Source organism: Oncorhynchus mykiss, chromosome 10 (genome assembly GCF_013265735.2).
Source record: "Oncorhynchus mykiss isolate Arlee chromosome 10, USDA_OmykA_1.1, whole genome shotgun sequence".
Lineage (NCBI taxonomy): Eukaryota > Metazoa > Chordata > Actinopteri > Salmoniformes > Salmonidae > Oncorhynchus > Oncorhynchus mykiss.
Genome location: NC_048574.1, coordinates 83,509,055 through 83,533,420, shown reverse-complemented (window position 1 = coordinate 83,533,420; position 24,366 = coordinate 83,509,055). Strand labels below are relative to the sequence as shown.

The 24,366-nt window shown below is 42.3% G+C and overlaps 10 non-coding genes and 1 pseudogene across 10 annotated transcripts; all 11 read left to right on the top strand.

Moving 5' to 3' along the window:
- The first annotated feature begins 1,721 nt into the window (after nt 1-1,721).
- LOC118936980 lies at nt 1,722-1,885 on the top strand. Its single transcript, XR_005034405.1, has one exon. It is a non-coding gene; the product is annotated as a U1 spliceosomal RNA (small nuclear RNA).
- A 1,658-nt stretch (nt 1,886-3,543) lies between these two features.
- LOC118936952 lies at nt 3,544-3,707 on the top strand. The gene has a single exon (XR_005034378.1). It is a non-coding gene; the product is annotated as a U1 spliceosomal RNA (small nuclear RNA).
- A 3,532-nt stretch (nt 3,708-7,239) lies between these two features.
- Nucleotides 7,240-7,403, top strand: LOC118937115. Its single transcript, XR_005034509.1, has one exon. It is a non-coding gene; the product is annotated as a U1 spliceosomal RNA (small nuclear RNA).
- A 1,885-nt stretch (nt 7,404-9,288) lies between these two features.
- LOC118936997 lies at nt 9,289-9,452 on the top strand. The gene has a single exon (XR_005034421.1). It is a non-coding gene; the product is annotated as a U1 spliceosomal RNA (small nuclear RNA).
- Nucleotides 9,453-11,396: 1,944 nt separating this feature from the next.
- LOC118936996 lies at nt 11,397-11,560 on the top strand. The gene has a single exon (XR_005034420.1). It is a non-coding gene; the product is annotated as a U1 spliceosomal RNA (small nuclear RNA).
- Nucleotides 11,561-13,504: 1,944 nt separating this feature from the next.
- LOC118936995 lies at nt 13,505-13,668 on the top strand. Its single transcript, XR_005034419.1, has one exon. It is a non-coding gene; the product is annotated as a U1 spliceosomal RNA (small nuclear RNA).
- Nucleotides 13,669-15,415: 1,747 nt separating this feature from the next.
- Nucleotides 15,416-15,579, top strand: LOC118936992. Its single transcript, XR_005034416.1, has one exon. It is a non-coding gene; the product is annotated as a U1 spliceosomal RNA (small nuclear RNA).
- Nucleotides 15,580-17,524: 1,945 nt separating this feature from the next.
- On the top strand, nt 17,525-17,688 carry LOC118936998. Its single transcript, XR_005034422.1, has one exon. It is a non-coding gene; the product is annotated as a U1 spliceosomal RNA (small nuclear RNA).
- A 1,747-nt stretch (nt 17,689-19,435) lies between these two features.
- Nucleotides 19,436-19,599, top strand: LOC118936991. Its single transcript, XR_005034415.1, has one exon. It is a non-coding gene; the product is annotated as a U1 spliceosomal RNA (small nuclear RNA).
- A 1,945-nt stretch (nt 19,600-21,544) lies between these two features.
- Nucleotides 21,545-21,677, top strand: LOC118937052 (annotated as a pseudogene).
- Nucleotides 21,678-23,839: 2,162 nt separating this feature from the next.
- LOC118937114 lies at nt 23,840-24,003 on the top strand. Its single transcript, XR_005034508.1, has one exon. It is a non-coding gene; the product is annotated as a U1 spliceosomal RNA (small nuclear RNA).
- The last annotated feature ends 363 nt before the right edge of the window (nt 24,004-24,366 follow it).

Here is a 24,366-nt window from a genome sequence, read left to right as displayed (position 1 = left end):
GTTCTATTGAGTTTCGTGTTGAGAAGGAGATTTTTTACTTATCAGATGAACAGACTGGGGTCTGTTTATAAGTCAACTAAAGGCCTCAGAGATACATGTCTGTCTTCTGATAACCCGGATGTGTGTGATATGTTATTGTAGCACTGGTGATTATGCCTGTCATGTCCTGATAATGTCAAGGAAAAGGCCTACTTGTGAATGGATCATTTTGTGCCCTCAGGACGTAATGTGGATTGAGGTATTTTATTTGCTAGATTATTAAATCATTTATAGGACAGTTTGTCATTTAAGACCACAGTAAATGTCAACCATTACCATGCCACAGTCATTGCCCTGGTCAACCATTACCATTCCACAGTCATTTCCCTGCTCAACCATTACCATGCCACAGACATTTCCCTGGTCAACCATTACCATGCCACAGACATTTCCCTGGTCAATCATTACCATTCCACAGTCATTTCCCTGCTCAACCATTACCATGCCACAGACATTTCCCTGGTCAACCATTACCATGCCACAGACATTTCCCTGGTCAACCATTACCACGCCACAGTCATGTCCCTGGTCAAACATTACCATTCCACAGACATTTCCCTGGTCAACCATTACCATTCCACAGACATGTCCCTGGTCTACAATGCCACAGACATTTCCCTGGTCAACCATTACCATGCCACAGTCATGTCCCTGGTCAAACATTACCATTCCACAGACATTTCCCTGGTCAACCATTACCTTGACAACAGACATTTCCCTGGTCAACCATTACCATGCCACAGACATGTCCCTGGTCCACTTATTTCCTGATGAAATCAGTCAATAAGATGGATTCTGTTGTTCCAAGATGCAGATCCATTCCACAGACATTTCTGCAGGTTTTTTTTTTTGCAGTGAGAATGTGTAGTGAGGTATTCTGCCAAAATGTATTTAGGCATATTAAAACACTTCAGTTTAACCCTGATCGCGAGTATCATCCTGTCAATTTACAGATACAATTACAAATACGAGTATGGCCATGTCACTGTACATAGATCTTTCTATTTTCATGTTCTACTGTGTTATTGACTACGTTTGTTTACGTGTAACTCTGTGTTGTTGTTGTTGTTGTCGCATTGCTGTGCTTTATTCTTGGCCAGGTCGCAGTTGTAAATGAGAACTTGTTCCCAACTGGCCGACCTGGCTAAATAAAGGTAAAATAAAATAAACACCCTTGTAGCTACTACTGTGTCTTTGTTGACGTTGAAGTAGTAGGCTACTGTTTCTCCTCCGTATCTGTGGGTCGTATGCCACCCTGTGGTCGATGGTGGAGTCATATTTTACTGAGAGCAGAAAACAAGCGTGATGAAACTATTCCTACAACGTCTGGAACGCTACAAAACACCAGAAATAAGTGGTGTCTTTCGGTTGGCTGTGTGCACGAATGTGATTTCAGCATTTTGGTACATCGCCTACTTGTGTGTAACCAGACGGACATTTAGACAACAAATGCAATGTATATAGAATTTCTACCGTGTTGCTTGATGGGAAAATAGTCGGTCCGTGATATAATATAGTAAAACAAAATGTATTGCTTTTTCTTCGCCTTGTCCGCAACTGTATTCGTAAACGTCATTAAACCCTGTTCAATATGATGTGGTATTATCAGTAGTAGAAGTGGTAACCGTGAGTCAAACACCTTTGTCCTGGAAGGAGTGCTCCTCTACCAACGTGTACAACTCATACTTACCTGGCAAGGGAGACACCGTGATCACGAAGGCGGTTCACCCAGGGCGAGGCTCAGCCATTGCACTCCGGCTGTGCTGACCCCTGCGAATTTCTCAAATGTGTAAATCTCGATTGCATAATTTCTGGTAGTGGGGGACTGCGTTCGCGCTCTCCCCTGATCTTGATGTTAAAAATAATGGAGGAATGTGTTAAATTCGGAGTTCTATTGAGTTTCGTGTTGAGAAGGAGATTTTTTACTTATCAGATGAATGACTGGGGTCTGTTTATAAGTCAACTAAAGACCTCAGAGATACATTTCTGTCTTCTGATAACCCGGATGTGCGTGATATGTTATTGTAGCACTGGTGATTATGCCTGTCATGTCCTGATAATGTCAAGGAAAAGGCCTACTTGTGAATGGATCATTTTGTGCCCTCAGGACGTAATGTGGATTGAGGTATTTTATTTGCTAGATTATTAAATCATTTATAGGACAGTTTGTCATTTAAGACCACAGTAAATGTCAACCATTACCATGCCACAGTCATTGCCCTGGTCAACCATTACCATTCCACAATCATTTCCCTGCTCAACCATTACCATGCCACAGACATTTCCCTGGTCAACCATTACCATGCCACAGACATTTCCCTGGTCAATCATTACCATGCCACAGACATTTCCCTGGTCAACCATTACCATGCCACAGACATTTCCCTGGTCAACCATTACCACGCCACAGTCATGTCCCTGGTCAAACATTACCATTCCACAGACATTTCCCTGGTCAACCATTACCATTCCACAGACATTTCCCTGGTCAACCATTACCATTCCACAGACATGTCCCTGGTCTACAATGCCACAGACATTTCCCTGGTCAACCATTACCATGCCACAGACATGTCCCTGGTCCACTTATTTCCTGATGAAATCAGTCAATAAGATGGATTCTGTTGTTCCAAGATGCAGATCCATTCCACAGACATTTCTGCAGTTTTTTTTTTTTGCAGTGAGAATGTGTAGTGAGGTATTCTGCCAAAAATGTATTTATGCATATTAAAACACTTCAGTTTAACCCTGATCGCGAGTATCATCCTGTCAATTTACAGATACAATTACAAATACGAGTATGGCCATGTCACTGTACATAGATCTTTCTATTTTCATGTTCTACTGTGTTATTGACTACGTTTGTTTACGTGTAACTCTGTGTTGTTGTTTTTGTAGCACTGCTGTGCTTTATCTTGGCCAGGTCGCAGTTTGTAAATGAGAACTTGTTCCCAACTAGCCTACCTGGTGAAATAAAACAATTAATTAAAAACCACCCATTGTAGCTACTACCGTGTCTTGTTGATGAAGTAGTAGGCTACTGTTTCTCCTCCATATCTGTGGGTCGTATGCCACCCTGTGGTCGATGGTGGAATCATATTTTACTGAGAGCAGAAAACAAGCGTGATGAAACTATTCCTACAACGTCTGGAACGCTACAAAACACCAGAAATAAATGGTGTCTTTCGGTTGGCTGTGTGCACGAATGTGATTTCAGCATTTTGGTACATCGCCTACTTGTGTGTTACCAGACCAACATTTAGACCAAAAATGCAATGTATTTAGAATTTCTACCGTGTTGCTTGATGGGAAAATAGTCGGTCCGTGATATAATATAGTAAAACAAAATGTATTGCTTTTTTCTTCGCCTTGTCCGCAACTGTATTCGTAAACGTCATTAAACCCTGTTCAATATGATGTGGTATTATCAGTAGTAGAAGTGGTAACCGTGAGTCAAACACCTTTGTCCTGGAAGGAGTACTTCTCTACCAACGTGTACAACTCATACTTACCTGGCAAGGGAGACACCGTGATCACGAAGGCGGTTCACCCAGGGCGAGGCTCAGCCATTGCACTCCGGCTGTGCTGACCCCTGCGAATTTCTCAAATGTGGAAATCTCGATTGCATAATTTATGGTAGTGGGGGACTGCGTTCGCGCTCTCCCCTGATCTTGATGTTAAAAATAATGGAGGAATGTGTTAAATTCGGAGTTCTATTGAGTTTCGTGTTGAGAAGGAGAATTTTTACTTATCAGATGAATGACTGGGGTCTGTTTATAAGTCAACTAAAGACCTCAGAGATACATTTCTGTCTTCTGATAACCCGGATGTGTGTGATATGTTATTGTAGCACTGGTGATTATGCCTGTCATGTCCTGATAATGTCAAGGAAAAGGCCTACTTGTGAATGGATCATTTTGTGCCCTCAGGACGTAATGTGGATTGAGGTATTTTATTTGCTAGATTATTAAATCATTTATAGGACAGTTTGTCATTTAAGACCACAGTAAATGTCAACCATTACCATGCCACAGTCATTGCCCTGGTCAACCATTACCATTCCACAGTCATTTCCCTGCTCAACCATTACCATGCCACAGACATTTCCCTGGTCAACCATTACCATGCCACAGACATTTCCCTGGTCAATCATTACCATTCCACAGTCATTTCCCTGGTCAACCATTACCATGCCACAGACATTTCCCTGGTCAACCATTACCACGCCACAGTCATGTCCCTGGTCAAACATTACCATTCCACAGACATTTCCCTGGTCAACCATTACCATTCCACAGACATGTCCCTGGTCTACAATGCCACAGACATTTCCCTGGTCAACCATTACCATGACACAGTCATGTCCCTGGTCAAACATTACCATTCCACAGACATTTCCCTGGTCAACCATTACCTTGACAACAGACATTTCCCTGGTCAACCATTACCATGCCACAGACATGTCCCTGGTCCACTTATTTCCTGATGAAATCAGTCAATAAGATGGATTCTGTTGTTCCAAGATGCAGATCCATTCCACAGACATTTCTGCAGGTTTTTTTTTTTGCAGTGAGAATGTGTAGTGAGGTATTCTGCCAAAATGTATTTAGGCATATTAAAACACTTCAGTTTAACCCTGATCGCGAGTATCATCCTGTCAATTTACAGATACAATTACAAATACGAGTATGGCCATGTCACTGTACATAGATCTTTCTATTTTCATGTTCTACTGTGTTATTGACTACGTTTGTTTACGTGTAACTCTGTGTTGTTGTTGTTGTCGCATTGCTGTGCTTTATTCTTGGCCAGGTCGCAGTTGTAAATGAGAACTTGTTCCCAACTGGCCGACCTGGCTAAATAAAGGTAAAATAAAATAAACACCCTTGTAGCTACTACTGTGTCTTTGTTGACGTTGAAGTAGTAGGCTACTGTTTCTCCTCCGTATCTGTGGGTCGTATGCCACCCTGTGGTCGATGGTGGAGTCATATTTTACTGAGAGCAGAAAACAAGCGTGATGAAACTATTCCTACAATGTCTGGAACGCTACAAAACACCAGAAATAAGTGGTGTCTTTCGGTTGGCTGTGTGCACGAATGTGAATTCAGCATTTTGGTACATCGCCTACTTGTGTGTAACCAGACGGACATTTAGACAACAAATGCAATGTATATAGAATTTCTACCGTGTTGCTTGATGGGAAAATAGTCGGTCCGTGATATAATATAGTAAAACAAAATGTATTGCTTTTTCTTCGCCTTGTCCGCAACTGTATTCGTAAACGTCATTAAACCCTGTTCAATATGATGTGGTATTATCAGTAGTAGAAGTGGTAACCGTGAGTCAAACACCTTTGTCCTGGAAGGAGTGCTCCTCTACCAACGTGTACAACTCATTGCATAATTTCTGGTAGTGGGGGACTGCGTTCGCGCTCTCCCCTGATCTTGATGTTAAAAATAATGGAGGAATGTGTTAAATTCGGAGTTCTATTGAGTTTCGTGTTGAGAAGGAGATTTTTTACTTATCAGATGAACAGACTGGGGTCTGTTTATAAGTCAACTAAAGGCCTCAGAGATACATGTCTGTCTTCTGATAACCCGGATGTGTGTGATATGTTATTGTAGCACTGGTGATTATGCCTGTCATGTCCTGATAATGTCAAGGAAAAGGCCTACTTGTGAATGGATCATTTTGTGCCCTCAGGACGTAATGTGGATTGAGGTATTTTATTTGCTAGATTATTAAATCATTTATAGGACAGTTTGTCATTTAAGACCACAGTAAATGTCAACCATTACCATGCCACAGTCATTGCCCTGGTCAACCATTACCATTCCACAGTCATTTCCCTGCTCAACCATTACCTTGCCACAGACATTTCCCTGGTCAACCATTACCATGCCACAGACATTTCCCTGGTCAATCATTACCATTCCACAGTCATTTCCCTGCTCAACCATTACCATGCCACAGACATTTCCCTGGTCAACCATTACCATGCCACAGACATTTCCCTGGTCAACCATTACCACGCCACAGTCATGTTCCTGGTCAAACATTACCATTCCACAGACATTTCCCTGGTCAACCATTACCATTCCACAGACATGTCCCTGGTCTACAATGCCACAGACATTTCCCTGGTCAACCATTACCATGCCACAGTCATGTCCCTGGTCAAACATTACCATTCCACAGACATTTCCCTGGTCAACCATTACCTTGACAACAGACATTTCCCTGGTCAACCATTACCATGCCACAGACATGTCCCTGGTCCACTTATTTCCTGATGAAATCAGTCAATAAGATGGATTCTGTTGTTCCAAGATGCAGATCCATTCCACAGACATTTCTGCAGGTTTTTTTTTTTGCAGTGAGAATGTGTAGTGAGGTATTCTGCCAAAAATGTATTTATGCATATTAAAACACTTCAGTTTAACCCTGATCGCGAGTATCATCCTGTCAATTTACAGATACAATTACAAATACGAGTATGGCCATGTCACTGTACATAGATCTTTCTATTTTCATGTTCTACTGTGTTATTGACTACGTTTGTTTACGTGTAACTCTGTGTTGTTGTTTTTGTAGCACTGCTGTGCTTTATCTTGGCCAGGTCGCAGTTTGTAAATGAGAACTTGTTCCCAACTAGCCTACCTGGTGAAATAAAACAATTAATTAAAAACCACCCATTGTAGCTACTACCGTGTCTTGTTGATGAAGTAGTAGGCTACTGTTTCTCCTCCATATCTGTGGGTCGTATGCCACCCTGTGGTCGATGGTGGAATCATATTTTACTGAGAGCAGAAAACAAGCGTGATGAAACTATTCCTACAACGTCTGGAACGCTACAAAACACCAGAAATAAATGGTGTCTTTCGGTTGGCTGTGTGCACGAATGTGATTTCAGCATTTTGGTACATCGCCTACTTGTGTGTTACCAGACCAACATTTAGACCAAAAATGCAATGTATTTAGAATTTCTACCGTGTTGCTTGATGGGAAAATAGTTGGTCCGTGATATAATATAGTAAAACAAAATGTATTGCTTTTTTCTTCGCCTTGTCCGCAACTGTATTCGTAAACGTCATTAAACCCTGTTCAATATGATGTGGTATTATCAGTAGTAGAAGTGGTAACCGTGAGTCAAACACCTTTGTCCTGGAAGGAGTACTTCTCTACCAACGTGTACAACTCATACTTACCTGGCAAGGGAGACACCGTGATCACGAAGGCGGTTCACCCAGGGCGAGGCTCAGCCATTGCACTCCGGCTGTGCTGACCCCTGCGAATTTCTCAAATGTGGAAATCTCGATTGCATAATTTCTGGTAGTGGGGGACTGCGTTCGCGCTCTCCCCTGATCTTGATGTTAAAAATAATGGAGGAATGTGTTAAATTCGGAGTTCTATTGAGTTTCGTGTTGAGAAGGAGAATTTTTACTTATCAGATGAATGACTGGGGTCTGTTTATAAGTCAACTAAAGACCTCAGAGATACATTTCTGTCTTCTGATAACCCGGATGTGTGTGATATGTTATTGTAGCACTGGTGATTATGCCTGTCATGTCCTGATAATGTCAAGGAAAAGGCCTACTTGTGAATGGATCATTTTGTGCCCTCAGGACGTAATGTGGATTGAGGTATTTTATTTGCTAGATTATTAAATCATTTATAGGACAGTTTGTCATTTAAGACCACAGTAAATGTCAACCATTACCATGCCACAGTCATTGCCCTGGTCAACCATTACCATTCCACAGTCATTTCCCTGCTCAACCATTACCATGCCACAGACATTTCCCTGGTCAACCATTACCATGCCACAGACATTTCCCTGGTCAATCATTACCATGCCACAGACATTTCCCTGGTCAACCATTACCATGCCACAGACATTTCCCTGGTCAACCATTACCATTCCACAGACATGTCCCTGGTCTACAATGCCACAGACATTTCCCTGGTCAACCATTACCACGCCACAGTCATGTCCCTGGTCAAACATTACCATTCCACAGACATTTCCCTGGTCAACCATTACCACGCCACAGTCATGTCCCTGGTCAACCATTACCATGCCACAGACATTTCCCTGGTCAACCATTACCACGCCACAGTCATGTCCCTGGTCAAACATTACCATTCCACAGACATTTCCCTGGTCAACCATTACCATTCCACAGACATTTCCCTGGTCAACCATTACCATTCCACAGACATGTCCCTGGTCTACAATGCCACAGACATTTCCCTGGTCAACCATTACCATGCCACAGACATTTCCCTGGTCAACCATTACCATGCCACAGACATGTCCCTGGTCCACTTATTTCCTGATGAAATCAGTCAATAAGATGGATTCTGTTGTTCCAAGATGCAGATCCATTCCACAGACATTTCTGCAGTTTTTTTTTTTTTTGCAGTGAGAATGTGTAGTGAGGTATTCTGCCAAAAATGTATTTAGGCATATTAAAACACTTCAGTTTAACCCTGATCGCGAGTATCATCCTGTCAATTTACAGATACAATTACAAATACGAGTATGGCCATGTCACTGTACATAGATCTTTCTATTTTCATGTTCTACTGTGTTATTGACTACGTTTGTTTACGTGTAACTCTGTGTTGTTGTTTTTGTCGCACTGCTGTGCTTTATCTTGGCCAGGTCGCAGTTTGTAAATGAGAACTTGTTCCCAACTAGCCTACCTGGTGAAATAAAACAATTAATTAAAAACCACCCATTGTAGCTACTACCGTGTCTTGTTGATGAAGTAGTAGGCTACTGTTTCTCCTCCATATCTGTGGGTCGTATGCCACCCTGTGGTCGATGGTGGAATCATATTTTACTGAGAGCAGAAAACAAGCGTGATGAAACTATTCCTACAACGTCTGGAACGCTACAAAACACCAGAAATAAGTGGTGTCTTTCGGTTGGCTGTGTGCACGAATGTGATTTCAGCATTTTGGTACATCGCCTACTTGTGTGTAACCAGACGGACATTTAGACAACAAATGCAATGTATATAGAATTTCTACCGTGTTGCTTGATGGGAAAATAGTCGGTCCGTGATATAATATAGTAAAACAAAATGTATTGCTTTTTTCTTCGCCTTGTCCGCAACTGTATTCGTAAACGTCATTAAACCCTGTTCAATATGATGTGGTATTATCAGTAGTAGAAGTGGTAACCGTGAGTCAAACACCTTTGTCCTGGAAGGACTACTCCTCTACCAACGTTTACAACTCATACTTACCTGGCAAGGGAGACACTGTCATCACGAAGGCGGTTCACCCAGGGCGAGGCTCAGCCATTGCACTCCGGCTGTGCTGACCCCTGCGAATTTCTCAAATGTGGAAATCTCGATTGCATAATTTATGGTAGTGGGGGACTGCGTTCGCGCTCTCCCCTGATCTTGATGTTAAAAATAATGGAGGAATGTGTTAAATTCGGAGTTCTATTGAGTTTCGTGTTGAGAAGGAGAATTTTTACTTATCAGATGAATGACTGGGGTCTGTTTATAAGTCAACTAAAGACCTCAGAGATACATTTCTGTCTTCTGATAACCCGGATGTGTGTGATATGTTATTGTAGCACTGGTGATTATGCCTGTCATGTCCTGATAATGTCAAGGAAAAGGCCTACTTGTGAATGGATCATTTTGTGCCCTCAGGACGTAATGTGGATTGAGGTATTTTATTTGCTAGATTATTAAATCATTTATAGGACAGTTTGTCATTTAAGACCACAGTAAATGTCAACCATTACCATGCCACAGTCATTGCCCTGGTCAACCATTACCATTCCACAGTCATTTCCCTGCTCAACCATTACCATGCCACAGACATTTCCCTGGTCAACCATTACCATGCCACAGACATTTCCCTGGTCAATCATTACCATGCCACAGACATTTCCCTGGTCAACCATTACCATTCCACAGACATGTCCCTGGTCTACAATGCCACAGACATTTCCCTGGTCAACCATTACCACGCCACAGTCATGTCCCTGGTCAAACATTACCATTCCACAGACATTTCCCTGGTCAACCATTACCATGCCACAGACATTTCCCTGGTCAATCATTACCATGCCACAGACATTTCCCTGGTCAACCATTACCATGCCACAGACATTTCCCTGGTCAACCATTACCACGCCACAGTCATGTCCCTGGTCAAACACTACCATTCCACAGACATTTCCCTGGTCAACCATTACCATTCCACAGACATTTCCCTGGTCAACCATTACCATTCCACAGACATGTCCCTGGTCTACAATGCCACAGACATTTCCCTGGTCAACCATTACCATGCCACAGACATTTCCCTTGTCAACCATTACCATTCCACAGACATGTCCCTGGTCTACAATGCCACAGACATTTCCCTGGTCAACCATTACCATGCCACAGACATGTCCCTGGTCCACTTATTTCCTGATGAAATCAGTCAATAAGATGGATTCTGTTGTTCCAAGATGCAGATCCATTCCACAGACATTTCTGCAGTTTTTTTTTTTTTGCAGTGAGAATGTGTAGTGAGGTATTCTGCCAAAAATGTATTTAGGCATATTAAAACACTTCAGTTTAACCCTGATCGTGAGTATCATCCTGTCAATTTACAGATACAATTACAAATACGAGTATGGCCATGTCACTGTACATAGATCTTTCTATTTTCATGTTCTACTGTGTTATTGACTACGTTTGTTTACGTGTAACTCTGTGTTGTTGTTTTTGTCGCACTGCTGTGCTTTATCTTGGCCAGGTCGCAGTTTGTAAATGAGAACTTGTTCCCAACTAGCCTACCTGGTGAAATAAAACAATTAATTAAAAACCACCCATTGTAGCTACTACCGTGTCTTGTTGATGAAGTAGTAGGCTACTGTTTCTCCTCCATATCTGTGGGTCGTATGCCACCCTGTGGTCGATGGTGGAATCATATTTTACTGAGAGCAGAAAACAAGCGTGATGAAACTATTCCTACAACGTCTGGAACGCTACAAAACACCAGAAATAAGTGGTGTCTTTCGGTTGGCTGTGTGCACGAATGTGATTTCAGCATTTTGGTACATCGCCTACTTGTGTGTAACCAGACGGACATTTAGACAACAAATGCAATGTATATAGAATTTCTACCGTGTTGCTTGATGGGAAAATAGTCGGTCCGTGATATAATATAGTAAAACAAAATGTATTGCTTTTTTCTTCGCCTTGTCCGCAACTGTATTCGTAAACGTCATTAAACCCTGTTCAATATGATGTGGTATTATCAGTAGTAGAAGTGGTAACCGTGAGTCAAACACCTTTGTCCTGGAAGGACTACTCCTCTACCAACGTTTACAACTCATACTTACCTGGCAAGGGAGACACTGTCATCACGAAGGCGGTTCACCCAGGGCGAGGCTCAGCCATTGCACTCCGGCTGTGCTGACCCCTGCGAATTTCTCAAATGTGGAAATCTCGATTGCATAATTTATGGTAGTGGGGGACTGCGTTCGCGCTCTCCCCTGATCTTGATGTTAAAAATAATGGAGGAATGTGTTAAATTCGGAGTTCTATTGAGTTTCGTGTTGAGAAGGAGAATTTTTACTTATCAGATGAATGACTGGGGTCTGTTTATAAGTCAACTAAAGACCTCAGAGATACATTTCTGTCTTCTGATAACCCGGATGTGTGTGATATGTTATTGTAGCACTGGTGATTATGCCTGTCATGTCCTGATAATGTCAAGGAAAAGGCCTACTTGTGAATGGATCATTTTGTGCCCTCAGGACGTAATGTGGATTGAGGTATTTTATTTGCTAGATTATTAAATCATTTATAGGACAGTTTGTCATTTAAGACCACAGTAAATGTCAACCATTACCATGCCACAGTCATTGCCCTGGTCAACCATTACCATTCCACAGTCATTTCCCTGCTCAACCATTACCATGCCACAGACATTTCCCTGGTCAACCATTACCATGCCACAGACATTTCCCTGGTCAATCATTACCATGCCACAGACATTTCCCTGGTCAACCATTACCATTCCACAGACATGTCCCTGGTCTACAATGCCACAGACATTTCCCTGGTCAACCATTACCACGCCACAGTCATGTCCCTGGTCAAACATTACCATTCCACAGACATTTCCCTGGTCAACCATTACCATGCCACAGACATTTCCCTGGTCAATCATTACCATGCCACAGACATTTCCCTGGTCAACCATTACCATGCCACAGACATTTCCCTGGTCAACCATTACCACGCCACAGTCATATCCCTGGTCAAACACTACCATTCCACAGACATTTCCCTGGTCAACCATTACCATTCCACAGACATTTCCCTGGTCAACCATTACCATTCCACAGACATGTCCCTGGTCTACAATGCCACAGACATTTCCCTGGTCAACCATTACCATGCCACAGACATTTCCCTTGTCAACCATTACCATTCCACAGACATGTCCCTGGTCTACAATGCCACAGACATTTCCCTGGTCAACCATTACCATGCCACAGACATGTCCCTGGTCCACTTATTTCCTGATGAAATCAGTCAATAAGATGGATTCTGTTGTTCCAAGATGCAGATCCATTCCACAGACATTTCTGCAGTTTTTTTTTTTTTGCAGTGAGAATGTGTAGTGAGGTATTCTGCCAAAAATGTATTTAGGCATATTAAAACACTTCAGTTTAACCCTGATCGTGAGTATCATCCTGTCAATTTACAGATACAATTACAAATACGAGTATGGCCATGTCACTGTACATAGATCTTTCTATTTTCATGTTCTACTGTGTTATTGACTACGTTTGTTTACGTGTAACTCTGTGTTGTTGTTTTTGTCGCACTGCTGTGCTTTATCTTGGCCAGGTCGCAGTTTGTAAATGAGAACTTGTTCCCAACTAGCCTACCTGGTGAAATAAAACAATTAATTAAAAACCACCCATTGTAGCTACTACCGTGTCTTGTTGATGAAGTAGTAGGCTACTGTTTCTCCTCCATATCTGTGGGTCGTATGCCACCCTGTGGTCGATGGTGGAATCATATTTTACTGAGAGCAGAAAACAAGCGTGATGAAACTATTCCTACAACGTCTGGAACGCTACAAAACACCAGAAATAAGTGGTGTCTTTCGGTTGGCTGTGTGCACGAATGTGATTTCAGCATTTTGGTACATCGCCTACTTGTGTGTAACCAGACGGACATTTAGACAACAAATGCAATGTATATAGAATTTCTACCGTGTTGCTTGATGGGAAAATAGTCGGTCCGTGATATAATATAGTAAAACAAAATGTATTGCTTTTTTCTTCGCCTTGTCCGCAACTGTATTCGTAAACGTCATTAAACCCTGTTCAATATGATGTGGTATTATCAGTAGTAGAAGTGGTAACCGTGAGTCAAACACCTTTGTCCTGGAAGGACTACTCCTCTACCAACGTTTACAACTCATACTTACCTGGCAAGGGAGACACTGTCATCACGAAGGCGGTTCACCCAGGGCGAGGCTCAGCCATTGCACTCCGGCTGTGCTGACCCCTGCGAATTTCTCAAATGTGGAAATCTCGATTGCATAATTTATGGTAGTGGGGGACTGCGTTCGCGCTCTCCCCTGATCTTGATGTTAAAAATAATGGAGGAATGTGTTAAATTCGGAGTTCTATTGAGTTTCGTGTTGAGAAGGAGAATTTTTACTTATCAGATGAATGACTGGGGTCTGTTTATAAGTCAACTAAAGACCTCAGAGATACATTTCTGTCTTCTGATAACCCGGATGTGTGTGATATGTTATTGTAGCACTGGTGATTATGCCTGTCATGTCCTGATAATGTCAAGGAAAAGGCCTACTTGTGAATGGATCATTTTGTGCCCTCAGGACGTAATGTGGATTGAGGTATTTTATTTGCTAGATTATTAAATCATTTATAGGACAGTTTGTCATTTAAGACCACAGTAAATGTCAACCATTACCATGCCACAGTCATTGCCCTGGTCAACCATTACCATTCCACAGACATGTCCCTGGTCTACAATGCCACAGACATTTCCCTGGTCAACCATTACCACGCCACAGTCATGTCCCTGGTCAAACATTACCATTCCACAGACATTTCCCTGGTCAACCATTACCATGCCACAGACATTTCCCTGGTCAATCATTACCATGCCACAGTCATGTCCCTGGTCAAACATTACCATTCCACAGACATTTCCCTGGTCAACCATTACCATTCCACAGACATTTCCCTGGTCAACCATTACCATTCCACAGACATGTCCCTGGTCTACAATGCCACAGACATTTCCCTGGTCAACCATTACCATGCCACAGACATTTCCCTGGTCAACCATTACCATTCCACAGACATGTCCCTGGTCTACAATGCCACAGACATTTCCCTGGTCAACCATTACCATGCCACAGACATGTCCCTGGTCCACTTATTTCCTGATGAAATCAGTCAATAAGATGGATTCTGTTGTTCCAAGATGCAGATCCATTCCACAGACATTTCTGCAGTTTTTTTTTTTTTTGCAGTGAGAATGTGTAGTGAGGTATTCTGCCAAAAATGTATTTAGGCATATTAAAACACTTCAGTTTAACCCTGATCGCGAGTATCATCCTGTCAATTTACAGATACAATTACAAATACGAGTATGGCCATGTCACTGTACATAGATCTTTCTATTTTCATGTTCTACTGTGTTATTGACTACGTTTGTTTACGTGTAACTCTGTGTTGTTGTTTTTGTCGCACTGCTGTGCTTTATCTTGGCCAGGTCGCAGTTTGTAAATGAGAACTTGTTCCCAACTAGCCTACCTGGTGAAATAAAACAATTAATTAAAAACCACCCATTGTAGCTACTACCGTGTCTTGTTGATGAAGTAGTAGGCTACTGTTTCTCCTCCATATCTGTGGGTCGTATGCCACCCTGTGGTCGATGGTGGAATCATATTTTACTGAGAGCAGAAAACAAGCGTGATGAAACTATTCCTACAACGTCTGGAACGCTACAAAACACCAGAAATAAGTGGTGTCTTTCGGTTGGCTGTGTGCACGAATGTGATTTCAGCATTTTGGTACATCGCCTACTTGTGTGTAACCAGACGGACATTTAGACAACAAATGCAATGTATATAGAATTTCTACCGTGTTGCTTGATGGGAAAATAGTCGGTCCGTGATATAATATAGTAAAACAAAATGTATTGCTTTTTTCTTCGCCTTGTCCGCAACTGTATTCGTAAACGTCATTAAACCCTGTTCAATATGATGTGGTATTATCAGTAGTAGAAGTGGTAACCGTGAGTCAAACACCTTTGTCCTGGAAGGACTACTCCTCTACCAACGTTTACAACTCATACTTACCTGGCAAGGGAGACACTGTCATCACGAAGGCGGTTCACCCAGGGCGAGGCTCAGCCATTGCACTCCGGCTGTGCTGACCCCTGCGAATTTCTCAAATGTGGAAATCTCGATTGCATAATTTATGGTAGTGGGGGACTGCGTTCGCGCAATCCCCTGATCTTGATGTTAAAAATAATGGAGGAATGTGTTAAATTCGGAGTTCTATTGAGTTTCGTGTTGAGAAGGAGATTTTTTACTTATCAGATGAACAGACTGGGGTCTGTTTATAAGTCAACTAAAGGCCTCAGAGATACATGTCTGTCTTCTGATAACCCGGATGTGTGTGATATGTTATTGTAGCACTGGTGATTATGCCTGTCATGTCCTGATAATGTCAAGGAAAAGGCCTACTTGTGAATGGATCATTTTGTGCCCTCAGGACGTAATGTGGATTGAGGTATTTTATTTGCTAGATTATTAAATCATTTATAGGACAGTTTGTCATTTAAGACCACAGTAAATGTCAACCATTACCATGCCACAGTCATTGCCCTGGTCAACCATTACCATTCCACAGTCATTTCCCTGCTCAACCATTACCATGCCACAGACATTTCCCTGGTCAACCATTACCATGCCACAGACATTTCCCTGGTCAATCATTACCATGCCACAGACATTTCCCTGGTCAACCATTACCATTCCACAGACATGTCCCTGGTCTACAATGCCACAGACATTTCCCTGGTCAACCATTACCACGCCACAGTCATGTCCCTGGTCAAACATTACCATTCCACAGACATTTCCCTGGTCAACCATTACCATGCCACAGACATTTCCCTGGTCAATCATTACCATGCCACAGACATTTCCCTGGTCAACCATTACCATGCCACAGACATTTCCCTGGTCAACCATTACCACGCCACAGTCATGTCCCTGGTCAAACACTACCATTCCACAGACATTTCCCTGGTCAACCATTACCATTCCACAGACATTTCCCTGGTCAACCATTACCATTCCACAGACATGTCCCTGGTCTACAATGCCACAGACATTTCCCTGGTCAACCATTACCATGCCACAGACATTTCCCTTGTCAACCATTACCATTCCACAGACATGTCCCTGGTCTACAATGCCACAGACATTTCCCTGGTCAACCATTACCATGCCACAGACATGTCCCTGGTCCACTTATTTCCTGATGAAATCAGTCAATAAGATGGATTCTGTTGTTCCAAGATGCAGATCCATTCCACAGACATTTCTGCAGTTTTTTTTTTTTTGCAGTGAGAATGTGTAGTGAGGTATTCTGCCAAAAATGTATTTAGGCATATTAAAACACTTCAGTTTAACCCTGATCGTGAGTATCATCCTGTCAATTTACAGATACAATTACAAATACGAGTATGGCCATGTCACTGTACATAGATCTTTCTATTTTCATGTTCTACTGTGTTATTGACTACGTTTGTTTACGTGTAACTCTGTGTTGTTGTTTTTGTCGCACTGCTGTGCTTTATCTTGGCCAGGTCGCAGTTTGTAAATGAGAACTTGTTCCCAACTAGCCTACCTGGTGAAATAAAACAATTAATTAAAAACCACCCATTGTAGCTACTACCGTGTCTTGTTGATGAAGTAGTAGGCTACTGTTTCTCCTCCATATCTGTGGGTCGTATGCCACCCTGTGGTCGATGGTGGAATCATATTTTACTGAGAGCAGAAAACAAGCGTGATGAAACTATTCCTACAACGTCTGGAACGCTACAAAACACCAGAAATAAGTGGTGTCTTTCGGTTGGCTGTGTGCACGAATGTGATTTCAGCATTTTGGTACATCGCCTACTTGTGTGTAACCAGACGGACATTTAGACAACAAATGCAATGTATATAGAATTTCTACCGTGTTGCTTGATGGGAAAATAGTCGGTCCGTGATATAATATAGTAAAACAAAATGTATTGCTTTTTTCTTCGCCTTGTCCGCAACTGTATTCGTAAACGTCATTAAACCCTGTTCAATATGATGTGGTATTATCAGTAGTAGAAGTGGTAACCGTGAGTCAAACACCTTTGTCCTGGAAGGACTACTCCTCTACCAACGTTTACAACTCATACTTACCTGGCAAGGGAGACACTGTCATCACGAAGGCGGTTCACCCAGGGCGAGGCTCAGCCATTGCACTCCGGCTGTGCAGACCCCTGCGAATTTCTCAAATGTGGAAATCTCGATTGCATAATTTATGGTAGTGGGGGACTGCGTTCGCGCTCTCCCCTTATCTTGATGTTAAAAATAATGGAGGAATGTGTTAAATTCGGAGTTCTATTGAGTTTCGTGTTGAGAAGGAGAATTTTTACTTATCAGATGAATGACTGGGGTCTGTTTATAAGTCAACTAAAGACCTCAGAGATACATTTCTGTCTTCTGATAACCCGGATGTGTGTGATATGTTATTGTAGCACTGGTGATTATGCCTGTCATGTCCTGATAATGTCAAGGAAAAGGCCTACTTGTGAATGGATCATTTTGTGCCCTCAGGACGTGATGTGGATTGAGGTATTTTATTTGCTAGATTATTAAATCATTTATAGGACAGTTTGTCATTTAAGACCACAGTAAATGTCAACCATTACCATGCCACAGTCATTGCCCTGGTCAACCATTACCATTCCACAGACATGTCCCTGGTCTACAATGCCACAGACATTTCCCTGGTCAACCATTACCACGCCACAGTCATGTCCCTGGTCAAACATTACCATTCCACAGACATTTCCCTGGTCAACCATTACCATGCCACAGACATTTCCCTGGTCAATCATTACCATGCCACAGTCATGTCCCTGGTCAAACATTACCATTCCACAGACATTTCCCTGGTCAACCATTACCATTCCACAGACATTTCCCTGGTCAACCATTACCATTCCACAGACATGTCCCTGGTCTACAATGCCACAGACATTTCCCTGGTCAACCATTACCATGCCACAGACATTTCCCTGGTCAACCATTACCATTCCACAGACATGTCCCTGGTCTACAATGCCACAGACATTTCCCTGGTCAACCATTACCATGCCACAGACATGTCCCTGGTCCACTTATTTCCTGATGAAATCAGTCAATAAGATGGATTCTGTTGTTCCAAGATGCAGATCCATTCCACAGACATTTCTGCAGTTTTTTTTTTTTTTGCAGTGAGAATGTGTAGTGAGGTATTCTGCCAAAAATGTATTTAGGCATATTAAAACACTTCAGTTTAACCCTGATCGCGAGTATCATCCTGTCAATTTACAGATACAATTACAAATACGAGTATGGCCATGTCACTGTACATAGATCTTTCTATTTTCATGTTCTACTGTGTTATTGACTACGTTTGTTTACGTGTAACTCTGTGTTGTTGTTTTTGTCGCACTGCTGTGCTTTATCTTGGCCAGGTCGCAGTTTGTAAATGAGAACTTGTTCCCAACTAGCCTACCTGGTGAAATAAAACAATTAATTAAAAACCACCCATTGTAGCTACTACCGTGTCTTGTTGATGAAGTAGTAGGCTACTGTTTCTCCTCCATATCTGTGGGTCGTATGCCACCCTGTGGTCGATGGTGGAATCATATTTTACTGAGAGCAGAAAACAAGCGTGATGAAACTATTCCTACAACGTCTGGAACGCTACAAAACACCAGAAATAAGTGGTGTCTTTCGGTTGGCTGTGTGCACGAATGTGATTTCAGCATTTTGGTACATCGCCTACTTGTGTGTAACCAGACGGACATTTAGACAACAAATGCAATGTATATAGAATTTCTACCGTGTTGCTTGATGGGAAAATAGTCGGTCCGTGATATAATATAGTAAAACAAAATGTATTGCTTTTTTCTTCGCCTTGTCCGCAACTGTATTCGTAAACGTCATTAAACCCTGTTCAATATGATGTGGTATTATCAGTAGTAGAAGTGGTAACCGTGAGTCAAACACCTTTGTCCTGGAAGGACTACTCCTCTACCAACGTTTACAACTCATACTTACCTGGCAAGGGAGACACTGTCATCACGAAGGCGGTTCACCCAGGGCGAGGCTCAGCCATTGCACTCCGGCTGTGCTGACCCCTGCGAATTTCTCAAATGTGGAAATCTCGATTGCATAATTTATGGTAGTGGGGGACTGCGTTCGCGCAATCCCCTGATCTTGATGTTAAAAATAATGGAGGAATGTGTTAAATTCGGAGTTCTATTGAGTTTCGTGTTGAGAAGGAGATTTTTTACTTATCAGATGAACAGACTGGGGTCTGTTTATAAGTCAACTAAAGGCCTCAGAGATACATGTCTGTCTTCTGATAACCCGGATGTGTGTGATATGTTATTGTAGCACTGGTGATTATGCCTGTCATGTCCTGATAATGTCAAGGAAAAGGCCTACTTGTGAATGGATCATTTTGTGCCCTCAGGACGTAATGTGGATTGAGGTATTTTATTTGCTAGATTATTAAATCATTTATAGGACAGTTTGTCATTTAAGACCACAGTAAATGTCAACCATTACCATGCCACAGTCATTGCCCTGGTCAACCATTACCATTCCACAGTCATTTCCCTGCTCAACCATTACCATGCCACAGACATTTCCCTGGTCAACCATTACCATGCCACAGACATTTCCCTGGTCAATCATTACCATGCCACAGACATTTCCCTGGTCAACCATTACCATTCCACAGACATGTCCCTGGTCTACAATGCCACAGACATTTCCCTGGTCAACCATTACCACGCCACAGTCATGTCCCTGGTCAAACATTACCATTCCACAGACATTTCCCTGGTCAACCATTACCATGCCACAGACATTTCCCTGGTCAATCATTACCATGCCACAGACATTTCCCTGGTCAACCATTACCATGCCACAGACATTTCCCTGGTCAACCATTACCACGCCACAGTCATGTCCCTGGTCAAACATTACCATTCCACAGACATTTCCCTGGTCAACCATTACCATTCCACAGACATTTCCCTGGTCAACCATTACCATTCCACAGACATGTCCCTGGTCTACAATGCCACAGACATTTCCCTGGTCAACCATTACCATGCCACAGACATTTCCCTTGTCAACCATTACCATTCCACAGACATGTCCCTGGTCTACAATGCCACAGACATTTCCCTGGTCAACCATTACCATGCCACAGACATGTCCCTGGTCCACTTATTTCCTGATGAAATCAGTCAATAAGATGGATTCTGTTGTTCCAAGATGCAGATCCATTCCACAGACATTTCTGCAGTTTTTTTTTTTTTGCAGTGAGAATGTGTAGTGAGGTATTCTGCCAAAAATGTATTTAGGCATATTAAAACACTTCAGTTTAACCCTGATCGTGAGTATCATCCTGTCAATTTACAGATACAATTACAAATACGAGTATGGCCATGTCACTGTACATAGATCTTTCTATTTTCATGTTCTACTGTGTTATTGACTACGTTTGTTTACGTGTAACTCTGTGTTGTTGTTTTTGTCGCACTGCTGTGCTTTATCTTGGCCAGGTCGCAGTTTGTAAATGAGAACTTGTTCCCAACTAGCCTACCTGGTGAAATAAAACAATTAATTAAAAACCACCCATTGTAGCTACTACCGTGTCTTGTTGATGAAGTAGTAGGCTACTGTTTCTCCTCCATATCTGTGGGTCGTATGCCACCCTGTGGTCGATGGTGGAATCATATTTTACTGAGAGCAGAAAACAAGCGTGATGAAACTATTCCTACAACGTCTGGAACGCTACAAAACACCAGAAATAAGTGGTGTCTTTCGGTTGGCTGTGTGCACGAATGTGATTTCAGCATTTTGGTACATCGCCTACTTGTGTGTAACCAGACGGACATTTAGACAACAAATGCAATGTATATAGAATTTCTACCGTGTTGCTTGATGGGAAAATAGTCGGTCCGTGATGTAATATAGTAAAACAAAATGTATTGCTTTTTTCTTCGCCTTGTCCGCAACTGTATTCGTAAACGTCATTAAACCCTGTTCAATATGATGTGGTATTATCAGTAGTAGAAGTGGTAACCGTGAGTCAAACACCTTTGTCCTGGAAGGACTACTCCTCTACCAACGTTTACAACTCATACTTACCTGGTAAGGGAGACACTGTCATCACGAAGGCGGTTCACCCAGGGCGAGGCTCAGCCATTGCACTCCGGCTGTGGTCTGTTTATAAGTCAACTAAAGACCTCAGAGATACATTTCTGTCTTCTGATAACCCGGATGTGTGTGATATGTTATTGTAGCACTGGTGATTATGCCTGTCATGTCCTGATAATGTCAAGGAAAAGGCCTACTTGTGAATGGATCATTTTGTGCCCTCAGGACGTAATGTGGATTGAGGTATTTTATTTGCTAGATTATTAAATCATTTATAGGACAGTTTGTCATTTAAGACCACAGTAAATGTCAACCATTACCATGCCACAGTCATTGCCCTGGTCAACCATTACCATTCCACAGTCATTTCCCTGCTCAACCATTACCATGCCACAGACATTTCCCTGGTCAACCATTACCATGCCACAGACATTTCCCTGGTCGATCATTACCATGCCACAGACATTTCCCTGGTCAACCATTACCATTCCACAGACATGTCCCTGGTCTACAATGCCACAGACATTTCCCTGGTCAACCATTACCACGCCACAGTCATGTCCCTGGTCAAACATTACCATTCCACAGACATTTCCCTGGTCAACCATTACCATGCCACAGACATTTCCCTGGTCAATCATTACCATGCCACAGACATTTCCCTGGTCAACCATTACCATGCCACAGACATTTCCCTGGTCAACCATTACCACGCCACAGTCATGTCCCTGGTCAAACATTACCATTCCACAGACATTTCCCTGGTCAACCATTACCATTCCACAGACATTTCCCTGGTCAACCATTACCATTCCACAGACATGTCCCTGGTCTACAATGCCACAGACATTTCCCTGGTCAACCATTACCATGCCACAGACATTTCCCTTGTCAACCATTACCATTCCACAGACATGTCCCTGGTCTACAATGCCACAGACATTTCCCTGGTCAACCATTACCATGCCACAGACATGTCCCTGGTCCACTTATTTCCTGATGAAATCAGTCAATAAGATGGATTCTGTTGTTCCAAGATGCAGATCCATTCCACAGACATTTCTGCAGTTTTTTTTTTTTTGCAGTGAGAATGTGTCAGCCATTACCACGCCACAGTCATGTCCCTGGTCAAACATTACCATTCCACAGACATTTCCCTGGTCAACCATTACCATTCCACAGACATGTCCCTGGTCTACAATGCCACAGACATTTCCCTGGTCAACCATTACCATGCCACAGTCATGTCCCTGGTCAAACATTACCATTCCACAGACATTTCCCTGGTCAACCATTACCTTGACAACAGACATTTCCCTGGTCAACCATTACCATGCCACAGACATGTCCCTGGTCCACTTATTTCCTGATGAAATCAGTCAATAAGATGGATTCTGTTGTTCCAAGATGCAGATCCATTCCACAGACATTTCTGCAGGTTTTTTTTTTTGCAGTGAGAATGTGTAGTGAGGTATTCTGCCAAAATGTATTTAGGCATATTAAAACACTTCAGTTTAACCCTGATCGCGAGTATCATCCTGTCAATTTACAGATACAATTACAAATACGAGTATGGCCATGTCACTGTACATAGATCTTTCTATTTTCATGTTCTACTGTGTTATTGACTACGTTTGTTTACGTGTAACTCTGTGTTGTTGTTGTTGTCGCATTGCTGTGCTTTATTCTTGGCCAGGTCGCAGTTGTAAATGAGAACTTGTTCCCAACTGGCCGACCTGGCTAAATAAAGGTAAAATAAAATAAACACCCTTGTAGCTACTACTGTGTCTTTGTTGACGTTGAAGTAGTAGGCTACTGTTTCTCCTCCGTATCTGTGGGTCGTATGCCACCCTGTGGTCGATGGTGGAGTCATATTTTACTGAGAGCAGAAAACAAGCGTGATGAAACTATTCCTACAACGTCTGGAACGCTACAAAACACCAGAAATAAGTGGTGTCTTTCGGTTGGCTGTGTGCACGAATGTGATTTCAGCATTTTGGTACATCGCCTACTTGTGTGTAACCAGACGGACATTTAGACAACAAATGCAATGTATATAGAATTTATACCGTGTTGCTTGATGGGAAAATAGTCGGTCCGTGATATAATATAGTAAAACAAAATGTATTGCTTTTTCTTCGCCTTGTCCGCAACTGTATTCGTAAACGTCATTAAACCCTGTTCAATATGATGTGGTATTATCAGTAGTAGAAGTGGTAACCGTGAGTCAAACACCTTTGTCCTGGAAGGAGTGCTCCTCTACCAACGTGTACAACTCATACTTACCTGGCAAGGGAGACACCGTGATCACGAAGGCGGTTCACCCAGGGCGAGGCTCAGCCATTGCACTCCGGCTGTGCTGACCCCTGCGAATTTCTCAAATGTGGAAATCTCGATTGCATAATTTCTGGTAGTGGGGGACTGCGTTCGCGCTCTCCCCTGATCTTGATGTTAAAAATAATGGAGGAATGTGTTAAATTCGGAGTTCTATTGAGTTTCGTGTTGAGAAGGAGATTTTTTACTTATCAGATGAACAGACTGGGGTCTGTTTATAAGTCAACTAAAGGCCTCAGAGATACATGTCTGTCTTCTGATAACCCGGATGTGTGTGATATGTTATTGTAGCACTGGTGATTATGCCTGTCATGTCCTGATAATGTCAAGGAAAAGGCCTACTTGTGAATGGATCATTTTGTGCCCTCAGGACGTAATGTGGATTGAGGTATTTTATTTGCTAGATTATTAAATCATTTATAGGACAGTTTGTCATTTAAGACCACAGTAAATGTCAACCATTACCATGCC